This window comes from Pteropus medius, unplaced genomic scaffold (genome assembly GCF_902729225.1).
Source record: "Pteropus medius unplaced genomic scaffold, Ma_sr-lr_union100, whole genome shotgun sequence".
NCBI lineage: Eukaryota > Metazoa > Chordata > Mammalia > Chiroptera > Pteropodidae > Pteropus > Pteropus medius.
Window position 1 is genome coordinate 210,145 of NW_024351540.1, and position 13,697 is coordinate 223,841.

The following is a 13,697-nucleotide window of genomic DNA, read 5'->3' on the forward strand; positions in this document are numbered from 1 at the left end:
CGCAGAGGTGTGAAGGGAGGAGGCTGAGGCCCCGGCTCATTCAGGTGTGGGCCACGCGTTCCTCTCATTGCACAGGAACTTGCTGCTCGGCTATGTCAGTTTCCCGCTGCTGCTGCTTTGAAAGAACAAAGTTCAGCCAAGGAAAACCGAAGATCCGATCGCCTTCGCCAAGCGGTTGATGAACGGGGCAGCATCCCATCTGGCAAGGAGACGGGTGCTCCGAGGGGTTGTACAAAATGGAAGGTTTTTATAAGAAGGGACAAAGGGAGCTATGAGAGAGGAAGGAGGAAGGAAAGAAGGAAAAGGAAAAAGGAAGAAGAGAAAAATTCAAACAGGACATCATCCCAGTCCAGGTTTTTATCTTACTCTTCTTTGCTGAGTTCTAGGGCGAGAGATGTGGAAAAACCTCAATTGTTAGGAACTGAACTGGTTGATTGGACTGTTGAAATGTGCTCCCGTGGGGCAGGTATTAATCTGAGTTTGGTACCATGGGCTGTGCTAAGTGGCCTTGGATTTCTGGTTTCTCTTTAACCTCCCATAACACGATTCCTCAATGGAATATGATAAAAATAGAGCATTGCTGTTGTCACCGTCGCTAATCCGCTCTTTGATCCTCTTCATTGACTCAGCATAAGCCTTCAGTCGGTCGCTTTCATTCTGACACCATACTTTTTGAAAGTGCAACGGGGTGCCATGATAAACTATAAACGATAGCGACTGGCGGGTACTTTGAACCACTTCCTGAACCCAAACCAATCAAAAGAGAACCCTCTCTGAGGAGTCCTTCTAATGCATTTCGTGATCTTAGTAACCGTTGTTCAATTTTAGCCGGGGTGATTTGCTTGCAACCACCGGTTCCTGCTCTCGTAAAAGATAATCCCGGAATGATATCAAGAACACTGCCGGGCAAAAACAAAATAAACAATTAAAGATTTATGCACTTCTGTGTTCCCAACACAATTACAACAACATATGAAGAATCAGTGCCCGTAACAGGCGACTGGATGGTAGTTCATATATACAATAGGATATTACTCGGCCATTAACCGGATCATTTACAACGGCATGGGATGGGACTAATAACTAGGTTATGCTTTGAGTGGCTCAAGTCGAACAGAAGAAAAGCCACCATGTGATTTCACTTGCTGGTAATCTAGCAATTTGGTGACGAACGGGAGGGGGGGCTGAGGAGGCGTGGGGTGTAAAGAACAAGTGTGGGTAAATGGGCTGGTCACAGGGATGGGAGCACAGCATAAGGAACGCAGTTAACATTAATACGATGGCTAAGTGGAGGGCCAGGGGAGGGAGGGAGCAATTGGGGGGATCGTTTTATGAACTATATAGATGTCTAACCAATGTACTGTATACTTGAAAACAACTTAAATAAATAAATCGAAAAAAAAAGAATACCTTTGGTCGGAGTCTATAAGGATCTTTGTGGGCAGCTGATGCCTCAGCAATGAAATCTGCAGTGTCTCCAAGAGTTAAGGAGGAGTTTCTGATTATGTTTTTCCGTTGGCATCTATTCCTAACCAGGAAAATACGGCCATGCCAAAGTTATCAAACCCTGAATCATGGAAAGCCTCTTGGAAGGTTTTTTCTAGAACAGTTAGGAGCACAGTCGGATAATCTAAGAGGCGTTGTCCAGCTGTGGGTCGGCCGCCTCGGCATTCGTGGGCCTGAATTCTGCTGGGGCACAGCTGTCCATTCCAAAGCAAGAGGCAGTTAGGTTTTTTCCTAGTCTGAAATAAAAAGTTGTAAATATCAGAGGTTTCCTTCCCCTACTTAGCAATCGTCTGGGAGACACAGATGATGACATTACCTTTCCGGGGCAATGCCAGAGCCAAGGGAAGAAAGAGAAGAAAAAATGTTTCATGTTTAGCTAAAATAGAAAATCGTGATCCAGCGTCGTGGGCACTGCTGTGTCAGGACCTTCTCTTCCTCGTCAGTTTGATTCGAAGGTTTCCAGTGCTTGTGTAGGACCAGCTGGGGTCTTCTTTAGTTGTGATATGTATGTTTAACTGAATTTATCCCACAGTATCTTATGATTTAGATGTGATGGAAAATTATGTATATTTCATTCCAACATATATGAAAAGTGCACACGACACGTGAGTACTGCTCAATGAATTATTACGAACTGAAACCCCGGTGAAGAGACAGCATGCTGCCTGCGTCCTGGAACCCCTTCTCCAGCCCTTCCCACGAAGATCACCTCTCTCTGCCCAAAGGAAAGCATTTCCCTGACTTTCATGGCATTGTAGTGTTTCATGCATGTGTTTAGCATTTTACCTCCCAGGCATACATTCTTAAATGCCCATTTTTGTGACCTTCACATAAATGGAACATGCAATATAAATTCTTTTGTGTCTGGCTCCTTTGCTCAAAATTATGTTTCTGAGATTCATCCTTTTCATTGTATAAAACTAGCTTATTCATTTCCCTCCGCTTTACAGTAATTCATATCATGAATATAGGACAGTTCATCTGTTTTGCTCCTTTACCTTCATGTTTATGTAGGTATAATCTATGTACAGCAAGGTGCAAAGCTATTGAGCATACAGCTTAATGACATGTGTTCATAAGAGGCATTGAATTTTTTTTTTGTCCACTGAACGGCTCTGTCCTGCCCCTTCTCCAGCTAATACCCACCAAATGGAACCACTATTCTGACCTTTGTTATCTGAAGTTCTTTTGCCTGTTTTAAAACTTTGTGTAAATGGAATCATCTGCCACATACAGTATGTGTTCTTTTTCATGTGCTCCACCCTCCTCACCAGATCAGCTCCCAAAGGCCCCACTTCCTGATACTGTCACATTGGGGGGTAGGATTTCATCATATAAATTGGCAGGGGGTCTATGGCCATGCCACCCTGAACGTGCCAGATCTCATCTGATCTTGGAACCTAAGCAGGGTCGGGCCTGGTCAGTACTTGGATGAGAGACCACCTAGGAAGACCAGGTGCTGTAGGGGTTAATAAAATAAAATTGGTGTGTGTGGGGGTGCGGGGAGACACAGACCTTCTGTTCATAACAGTGGTATATGCATACAATGGAATATTATTTAAATTTGAAATGATAATTTTAAAGTTGTAAATTTCAAAACTTTTTTTGGGAAGGAATTTCAAATCTACAGAAAAGTTTTAAGAATAAGTATAATACAAATAGCATCCATTATGCTCTTTTCTCAAATTTACCTTAGGTTAACATTTTAATCCATTTCCAATATCATTTGTTTTCTGCCCAATCTATCTAATCCTTCATCTTGAATAATTTAAGGTGAATTACACACAACATGGTACTTTACTCCTGAATACTTCAGTGGCTATTTCTGAAGAACAAAGATGTTCTCTGATATAGCTGCTGTACAGTCATCGACTTCAGTGAAGTTAAAACATTGATATAATACTTTCGTCTCTACCGTTTCTCTTCCAGTTTTGTCAAATGGAGAAGCAACTTGATAATTTTGAAAAGAAACGGCAGAGTTTTATTGTTGTCTGAATAATGTCACACTCCACCGGCATCACAAGGAAAGGCAAAAGCCCTGGAATGAGACCAACAAGGCTTGATCTAGCCTCTGTACCCCTTCAGAAAAGTGACCTCAAACAGGTCATGTGACCTCTCCATGCCTCAGTTTCTGCGACAGTAAAACAGGATACTTTCAGAGACACACAACTGAAAGTACTTACAGGTGAATTGATACAATGTCTGGGCTTTGTTTCAAAATAATCCTGATTTTTGGGAGGTGGGGGTAGGGGATTGTCGGGCGTATAGACAGACAAAGTCATGAGTTGATCCTCGTTGAAAAAGGATGGTGTATATATCATTATATCTACTTTTGTGTATGCTTGAAGTCTTCCACAGTAAAAATATCTTTTGAAAGAACGAAAAGTAAAATAAAATAAAAACGGGGAGGGGTGGAGGTTATTAATGATTAATTACATGCCTTAGAGGGTTGTTAGAAGGAGAGATTAAACAAGTTAATTTAAATTAAATCTAAGTAAAGCATTTAGAACAGTTCTTGGCATGTGGTAAATGCTGTGTTAGCTAGTTTTTATTTTGTTCTCTCCTAGACCAGAAGCAGCTCAGACCAGATACCACCAGGTGGCGCTGCCTCCCAGCTTCCTGGGGCAGCCAGGCGCCAATGATGATTAGCCCTGAATTTGAATCTGCTCTGCTACTTGATCTTGGTCATTTACTATCTCTGAACTTCGTTTTATTCATTTCTAGAATGGGAACACTAACAATATCAACTTCTGAGTTGTCAGAATGATTCAGAGCCAACGATGCAAAGTAATTGATGTAGCATCAGGTGTTTACCTTTCCAGACACCTGTCTCTCGGGCAGGATCTGCGTCTGGGCTCAGCGTACCTCGTCTTTCTTACGGGGATTCTCCCGTCTGCCCAAGTTAATTGTGAAAATCCGGAGAGGCTACAGAAAGGGCAAGTCCTTCCCTATACCTGCCCCATCAACTCCTATCACAGTTCAGCTTCCCAGCCACTAGATGGCGCAGTCTTCCTAGAAGAGAGACGAACTTTTAGAAATCCAGTTTTCTTGAGATATAATTAAAATTTGAGGCTAGATAAATCAGACCTGAGTTAGAATTCTCATTCCATCACCTATCACCTACATGACCATATCAGTCTGCTTCTGTTTCATCCTTTATAAAATGTGTTTCTCTCCATAAAATACACCTATCACAAGAGGGTTCAATGTGCTAGTGTAGGTAAAGATTTTAATACAAGACTTGAACAAATAGCAGCTCCCATCAACATTAAACTACTAAGATGATTAAGTTAATATTTTTGAGGGCACGTTATGTGTCAGGCACATAATAACACCATGAATTCTCATAGGAACACTATGAGATGGATATAGTAACGATCCTCTTATTATACAAGAGGGAACTGAGGCTCAGAGAGGAGTCCTTACTTACCTAAAGAGACAGGCAGTCTGTCTCTAGGATCTACATCACTAACTGGACCGCTACACTCACACTCTTAAATCATGTTGCGTGCCTGGAATTTGAATTTCCTCTGGCCCTGACGTCTTTGAACAGCCAGAGGACTTCCATCCTGGCCACCTCCTGGACAAGAAGGGATGATTCAAGAAGGACAAAGTGCTTCCTGCCCTTGACCATGAAAATCAGGACAACACCGTAGGTACGGCCTTCCACCTTGAGCGTCCATCAAATCACCTGGGGGCCTCGTTGAAACTCAGGCTGCTGAGCCCACTCCCGGAGTTTCTGCCTCAGTAAGTCTGGGGTGGGGGCCCAAGAATTTGCATTTTTAACAAGTTCTGAAGGATGTTGAAGCTGCTGATCTGGGGGCCACACTTTGAGAACCACTGAACTGTGGCAGAGCACCAAGTCTGAAGGAGACAGGGTCCCTGACTAAACACACCGAAGGTTGCTGTCTGCCATCTTGGACAACCTGCTTACTTCGAGAGGGTCGCAAAAGAGAGAAAGAATCTCCTATTTTATTTAAGCTGCTATATTTTGGGATCATAGGTTACAGCAAGTTGGCCTTTACATTAATTAATACATTTTCCAGGCCTTCCTCCCAGACATGCCCTAATGGAAATGCTTGGTTCCACCAGCCATTCGTAAACTTGACCGACATCTGTCAGTAAGCCCAGCTCTGTCAAGGGCTTACAGCGCTGACAACTGTTGCCGAGAGGCAGATTTTTGAAGGTAGGCCCAAAGAATGAATGATTGTGTGGTTGTACGGGCTGCATCCAACAACATGAAAACTTTTTCTTTTTCTTTTTTTAAGAAAGTGACACTCCAAACTTTGCACACTGGGCAATGGATCTGCCCAGATGAGATCCTTTTTCTAACTCACCCGTCTACAGAGAGTAGCTTTTTATGATTCACTCAACTGGCCCTGAGTTCGGATTCGAGAACCAAGAGTGGTCAAGATTTCTGGTGGTTTGGACGACCACCATGGAATTCCTAAGAATTGAGGCATCTCCCTAATGTAGGCTGAAGGAAGTTGTCCAAATAGACCCCAAGTCTGGCGAATAGGGGCCTGTAGGTGCTCAAAGCACTCTTAAGACCCCGGAACCAGGAGACATAAAGCGGCACAATCCCAGAAGGGAAATCCTCTAAACCCCCTGAGGCTGGACAAGGAGGACTTGGCAGAGAAGTGACTTTCAGAGATGAGAGTCAGTGGCAGCCATGAGAGTTTCAAAGGGAGCCACTCCCTGCCACGATGCTGGCAGCTAGAGTGCTTTCAGCTCTGAGTAGCGGAATCGAGAAAGGCGGTCTCATGTGTCTGGTATGTCAATCCCTGCTTGGCTGCGTAAAAATGGGCCTTGGGTCTGGGACACTTCCCACCAAGAGATAAGGAGCTCTCACGCCTGTGCTGGGCTTTGCCCCGCCTGTGAGAGACCATCTTTTCCTGTTTGGCACTCAGTGGCCCTCAGGCACGCCCCCAGATTTCTGAATTTCAGACCCCACAGGGGAGGGGTCTGGGTCCTTCCACTGGAGTGGGAAGGTGGGAGGTGTGTGGTACATCGCCAGCTTTGTCTGTGGAGTGGATGGCTGGTCCTGGGGAATGACGCGCTGCTGGGGGCGGGGTCTTTGGCACTCTCTTTCCTCTCTGGCGCTAAGTAAAGGCTGTAAACACTGGAGCCTGGTATGTCTGTCGCCTGTTCCCGGTGATCGTGAATCGTGCACGGTTCTCTTCCCTGGGTGGCACTTATTTATCTTTTCCTCTTGGTTGCACAGCTCGGTCACCCAGTGAAAGATGAAGCAAGAATCTCAGATCAACAGTAGATTTAGCAATAAAGATATTTAATTATCTTACAAAGCAAGGGGCCTGGAAGTGAGCAGAGTTATTCAGTAACTCGATGAGGTAATAAAAACCCCAACTCACTCCATCCTTTGGCTCCATTTTTGTAATTGTGGACTCAGGCTCCCCGTCTTATGATCCCAGGTGCTGCCACCGCTCCAGGAGTCATGTCATGTCTGTGTGTTGCAGAACAGGGCAGATTTCCCCGAGTGGAGGGGAGACCGAGCCCTGTCCCAGAGAAGAAGAGGGTCCTTTGGCGGAGAGTGAAGAAAGAATTCAACACACATGCCAAAGTTAGCGTCAAAAGGAAAGTTTATTAGAAAAGGGATAGCACGCCACAGACAGAGTGTGGTCTTCTGTCAGAGGCAGAGTGACAGGGACAGTGAGAGAGACAGAGTGAAGACACTGACAGGGACCCTGAGTGTTCAGGGAATTCAGTTTCTATGTCATTCTTTAGTTCCCATTTCCCTTGATATGGACATACAGTGCGGAAGGGGAAGAGTCTGTAGCGTGAAAGGTAAGAATATGTAGCGGGCAGTTCCCAGCCTCTAATCCACAGGTTCCCTGTGGGTTTAGCCGGAGGGAATGACTCTGGGTTCCCATTTCCCTTCCACAGGTGTGGAGAACGGGCTGTTAGCAGTCTCAGAAGACATCTTCCCGCAGGCGACCTCCCAGCCTGGCTGCAGGGCTGATCAGCACATGGCCGTCTCTGAATGTGGCTAGATTAACATGTTAACTCTCCTGCCTTCTCTCTATGTTACTTGTATAACTTCCTCCAAAGAAAGAAAGCAGAAGGCAGCCTGCACTTTAAGAGGACTGACCTCACGTTCTATTCACTTTTAGTTAAGGGAGAATAATCTTTTTTTTTTTTTTTTTTAGAACACTATAGCAGAATCCTTATGTCTCGTTGACCAAAACTTTGACACGTGGATACCTCTAGCCACAGAATGCTGGAAAATGAGTGTGTCTCTTGTGAGACACAGGCCCTCATTGTCAGAAGAAATACGTCTGTGGCCTGTAGATCAGCGTCCCCAACATTTGGGGCAGGGACCAGTGCTCCTATGAGACTCTGATGCTTGATGATCTGAGGTGGAGCTGAGGTGGTGATGCTAGCGCTGGGGAGGGGCTGCAAATACAGATGAAGCTTCAGGCTCCCTCACCTGTCCAGGTGTTGGGGACCCCTAGTGTAGGCAATGAACAAAGGCCACCAGAGGTGTATAGATGGCAGTTTAAACTGTCACTTAGCTATAGATTTTGGACCTCTGACTGACACCTCACTGTACCATATACCTCATACCTCGGTTGGACTTCCTTGATTAGACATCGGCATAGGAACTAAACTTTATTTGCGGGAGGGACGTGCGTGAATTTTGGGTGTTTGTGGGAGAGTTGTTTTGTGTTGAGTGGGGGCATTTTTGACTGTAGGAGCAAGTGCGTGTGCCTCAATTCTGGTCTAAAACATGGGCCACAGGGGACTCAGGCTGCGGGATCTAGTTTTATTGTCTCTTGCTCCCTCACCTGGTAACCCGATTTGGAGAATTTCTTCCGCAGCTGGTCCTGGTTGGGCTGTCAATCGCACTGTCTGGACCCTGCCACCATCCTCAAGGGTGAGCAAATGGCTCCGGCTGCTCCCATCAGGCAGAGGCAATCGGAGTTCTGTCCTGAGACACTGGCGCTGTCAACGACCATCTTTCCCACTAAAAGATGTGGGAGTGGCGGAGGACACAGCCATAACACAGTGGTGGTGGGGCGGGGGAGACGGATACAAAAGAGCGAGGCGGGGGTGGGGGCAGAGAGAGTCACTGCAGCCAGGTACGCTCATGGCGTGCCCAATTATGGGTGCTAACCGATGCCGATGCTGCCACTTTGTTTCCCTGTTGCTTTCTCAACTGGTTTGAGGTGAGTTTCTGCTATTTGCGACTGAAAGAGAAATGGTACTTTCATATTTATTATCAGCCTTCTCCACAAACATCCAAGGTCCATGGAAGCAGAAACTTTGGTTCCTGGTTGAAGTCTAAGTACTTAGAACAGGGACTGAAACGTGTCAATCAATATTTGTTGCATTCATAGTCAAACCCCGATGACTGAACCTGCCTGACCTGAACCCTGCGTTGGCAGCCACAGAGAACTGGCCACCAAGCATTTGTGTTCTTCCTTCCAGAGCTGAGGCTGGGAAGTGGCTGTCTAATTAGTATTATACATGACACCACGTGGTCAGCTCTCAACACGAGAATGAGAACAGAGATTTGTTAGGGAGGGCAAGGGTCTCAAGGTCTGGGCAGTTCTTACTAACTGATATTCTTGCCCAGTATTAAAATGTGGCCCAGTCCATTGCAGATGCCGCTGTAATCGGGATGAGCTTGTCAGGAACTCAGCTGGGATAAGGGTAGCCAACTGCAAAGAAGACATCAACATGTAATAACTAAGCAGTGTCTAGAAGCGGTGGGTAAGCCTCCCTTTGGGGAGACGGAACGTTGGGGGTGCGGCCCCTGTCTCCTTTACTGGCTGCGAGGAAATAAAACGGCCTCATGACAACCATGTCTCCCTGAACAGGGCACCTCGCGTGGGGGACTTCACCCTTTGAGTCCTGTGACAGAGTGAAACGCGTCACTTCTGCGTCAAGGTGATCCTGTCTGGGGGGTGAAATCCTCTGCACTCTTTCTTTTCATCAGGAGACAGAAGAGCCACAAAACGGAAAAATGAAAAGCAACCCAAAAACCCGTGCCCTTAATCGCCACTAAGAGAGAACCACCCGACCCTCATCCAAGCGAGTTGTTGCTCTAAGCCACTGTGACTTGGGGGTTCTTTCTTAGTTAAGCTACCCTAACTATTACACTAGAGGCCACCCTAGCCTACTCCCTCCCGCTGTCTCACCTCCTCTAATCCCGTCTCCAAACCAGAGTGAATTTTCTAAAGCACAAATCTGGTTGTTGCCCTCTCGGCTTAAAATGCTCCGCGCTTCCCAAAGGCCCTAAGAAAAAGTCAAAACTTATCAGGAAGACATTAAAGAGTTTGCTAACAGCCCACGAGATCTCTTTGGGTCCATTTTCCAAAATTGCCCGATAGACCCTCTGGCCCAAACGCTTTCCCTTCTTACCTCTAGCCAAACTCAGCACATGGTTTCACGTCTCCTGCCCTCAGCCTGTCTCCCTGAGATGCCTTTCATGGCCAGGCTGTGTTCAGGGTCTGTGTGGGGTCAGCATTGTGGCTAGATCTTCACGCGTGACCGGGATCCCTCATGTGTGGCCAGGATCCAGCTCAGCAGCTGAGCAAGGCCTGGGCTTCAGAAGGTCAATTTTCCATTTTCTTAAAATATTTCCTGACCTGCTGTTTACTGCCTTCTCAAGGGTGTGAAAGAAACACGCACAGGAATGCCTACAGACACAGGGCTCTGATCCAAGACTTCTACTTCCTCTTTGTCACTGCGGCCCTTCCCCGGGCCGCAGCTTGCCGGGGACCGTGCACGAGACCCTTCCTTCTCCGTCCCACGGTGCCTTTGTTGTCAAGTGTCAGATGGGCGAGGAGGTCCCTTCCACTCTTTGGAGATGGATTTTGGAGTCAGATGACAGGCTTGGATTCGAGCCGCACCTCTGCCGCCTACTTGCTGGTGACCTTGGACGGGCGGCTTAGCCTCTCTGAACCTCAGCTGTTTCCTCTGAGAAGTGGGGGGTTAAGGGACACGAAGCTTGTCAAATGTCTAGGCAGAGTCCTGCCACAGCAGGCCCTGCAATGAGAGCTTTCTTGTCACTGTCATGACTGTTGTTGTTAAGGTTTCAATATCGGCATCCATGAGAGGAAGATTTATTGTTTAAGGGCTGTGGAGCCAGGAGACCTGGGGGTCAAATCAGTCTCTGCCACACTCTAACCCGGGCTGGAGACCACCCCACCCTGAGCTGTTTCGTCATCTTGAGAATGGAATAATTGACTCAGAAGATGATGAGAAGGTTCGGTAAGATCATAAATATAAATTGCTTGGTGCAACACTGAGACAAAGAAGGACTCTGTCACTGTCAAGGGTCACTATTCTACGACTCTAAGATTCTGCGGCTCCAAGAGTGCCTAATCTAAGATTAAAATGATTCATGCGAGGTTTCAAGTTTCGGTCTAGAATGGGGACACCTCCTGCCACTGCTGCCTTTCCGGGTGCACCAGCTGCCCTGGACAAGGGTGCTCCAGGCCCCTAACCTGCCTGCCTGGGACAGCAGCAAGACCAGCGCAAGCCCCAGCCCCTCGTGGGTTTAGAAACTTCTCGCCCATCTCCAGAACCCCGTTACAGAACCGTTATGACTGCCTCCAAAGTAGATGGATGATCAGGCTATTAATTGGGCTGTAATGCAATATGGCTATGTCTTTTTAGAAAGAGGGACTTTGGACACAGGGACCCACTCACGAGGAGGAGGCCACGTGAAGATGAAGGCAGAGATTGGGGTGATGGATCTACAAGCCAAGGAATGCCAACATTTGCCTGCAAGCCCCCGGAAACTAGGGAAGAGGCCTGCAACCGATTCGCCCTCACAGCCCTCAGAGAGAACTGACCCATCTGATGCTGATTTCGGCTTCTCGGTAATACATTTCTGTTTAAGACAGGGGTCCCCAACCTTTGTGGAACCAGGGACCGGGGCTCCTATGAGAATCTAACGCCTGATGATCTGAAGCAGAGCTGAGGCAGTGATGCTGGCGCTGGGGAGCGGCTGCAAATACAGATGAAGCTTCACTCGCTTGCCCGCCACTTACCTCCTGCCGTGCGGCCCAGGCTGGGGGTTTTGGGGACCCCTGGTTTAAGCCACCCACTCTGTGGCACTTCGTTACAGCAGTCCTGGCCCACTAACCCAGGCCGCGTAGCTCAGGCCTCTCTGCCGGGCTCCCCGTACTGCTCCTCGAGTCGGTAGCCACAGCCTTCTTGTCAAAACGCAGGCCCAGTCACGACCCCACACTTTGCTTTTGGGATGAAAGTCCAAGCCATGGCCACGTCACTGTTGGGTCAACCTTTTTTCCAGTTCCCAGGCATTTCCGTGACCCGTAACAGTCCGCTCATGTGTCACCCCTGCCCGATTGCCCAGCTGAAGCAGCAGCCTGTCCCTCCCTAGACCCTTGCCGAGTGTTTTCTTTAGCGCTACCCAACACGACATTTCATATTTGCTTATTTACTTATTGTCTGTCTCTCCCCTTGGATCAGAAGCCCCATGAGGGCAAGAAATGGATGATAATATTTGAGGCATAAATGAAGGAATGGATGAGTGAATTCTGAGTGGCTGTCCGTGAAGACCGTCTGTTCCCGTTGCCTGAGGCTGCCGAAACAGAGCACCGCAGATGGAAATGCATCGTTCTGGAGGCCGGAAGTCCAAGATCAAGGTGTGGGCAGCGTTGGTTCCTTCTGAGGGCTGTGAGGGAGAATCTGCTCCCAGCCTCTCTCCTGCTTCTGTGGGTTCCTGGCAAGCTTTGGAATTCCTCAGCTTTTCTCTGCCTTTATCTTCACACGGCTTCTCCCTGGGTATGTCTCGGTGTCCAAATTTCTCCTTGTAAGGACGCCAGTCACATTAGATTAGGGCCCGCTCTGCTCCAATCTGACCTCGTCTTAATTAATTACATCTGCAAAGGCCCTATTCCCAAAGAAGTTCACGCTCTGAGATAGTGGGGACTAAGACTTTGACTTCTGAATTTTTTGGCAAGGACACAAGTCAACCTCTAACCCAATCAGCCATTTCATTTGGCCATTGCCTTGGGCTTTAGTTAATAATCATGTTATCTCTGTGTTAGAATTTCTGGATCAGAATTAGGCTTGAAGAACTTTCCACTCTCTGGGCAAACCACGGTTCCCTGAACAAGAGACCTGACACAAGCTGCTACTGGGGTCTGCCAGAGGCACCCCCAGTGTCCGGAGCAATCGGCGTGGGTCCAGTTCTGTTCAAACCAGAACCAGCCAGTCCGGGATGGTGTGGGGGAGAGAGTCTCCCTTTTCAGAGACATATAGCATTCTCCCACTCATTTCCTCTCCTCCCCTCGAAGCCAGAAAATCTCTATCAACGTAGGGAACAGAGGTGACCGTATTCCCCATATCTGCTCTTCCTGCCAGAACGAACTCAAAAGCAAAGAATGGCTCCTCTTTTCTCTTGTGTCACCCTTTCCACGAAGCAGTCATTGCAAAATATTCTTATTGACCTCGTGGGCAAAGGATTAAAGACACATGAAGAAATAGAATGGAAGAATAGAATGAGCTACTATTTGTCTTAGTGAGGGTTTTGTTGGGAAACAAGCGGCACCCTCCAGATAGGCAGTTGAGAAGAGTTTAATAAAGAAACTGTTACAAAGATGAGAAGCATTGAGAAAAAGCAGCAAGAGCTGAGGGATACCTCAGGGTTGGTAGCAGCAGGGAGCTGTTAATATGCCAACCCTTGCAGGTGCAAGAGAGGGGCGGTATGGAGAAGGTCACCTGGCAGGTGCTGTGGCCTTCACGGAGGGATGAGGCCAGCCCTTGGCAGCCACCAGAGAGAGAACTGGGGACAGAATTACCCAATTGTATTCGTTTGCTATTGTTTCCATAACAAAGTTTTACAGAGAGCTACAGTCTCGAACAACAGAAACTTATTTTCTCACAGTTCTGGAGGCTAGACATCCAAGATCCAGGTGTTGGCCGGTGTGGTTTCTTCTGTGGCCTGCAGATGGCCCATTTCTCGCTGTGTCCCCACACGGTCCTTCCTCTGTGGGCACGTGCGCCTGGTGTCTCTCTGTGTGTCCAAACACCCTCCTGTAGGGACCAGTCACATTGGGTTAGGTCTCCCTGTAATGGCCACATTTTGCCTCATGATCATCTCTTCAAAGGCTCCATTCTCCAAATACAGTCACCTCGTGAGATACTGGGGGTTAGGATTCTGCCTGTGAGTCCTTCCTCTCCTCTCTCCTGCC

The 13,697-nt window shown here is 47.5% G+C and overlaps 1 long non-coding RNA gene and 1 pseudogene across 1 annotated transcript; both read left to right on the forward strand.

Annotated features, from left to right (window-relative positions):
- Positions 1–2,855: 2,855 nt before the first annotated feature.
- LOC120586606 (uncharacterized) lies at positions 2,856–2,974 on the forward strand (annotated as a pseudogene).
- A 6,771-nt stretch (positions 2,975–9,745) lies between these two features.
- On the forward strand, positions 9,746–13,132 carry LOC120586600 (uncharacterized). The gene is made up of 3 exons (XR_005648743.1): positions 9,746–10,743; positions 11,152–11,357; positions 11,974–13,132. It is a non-coding gene; the product is annotated as an uncharacterized LOC120586600 (long non-coding RNA).
- Positions 13,133–13,697: the final 565 nt, after the last annotated feature.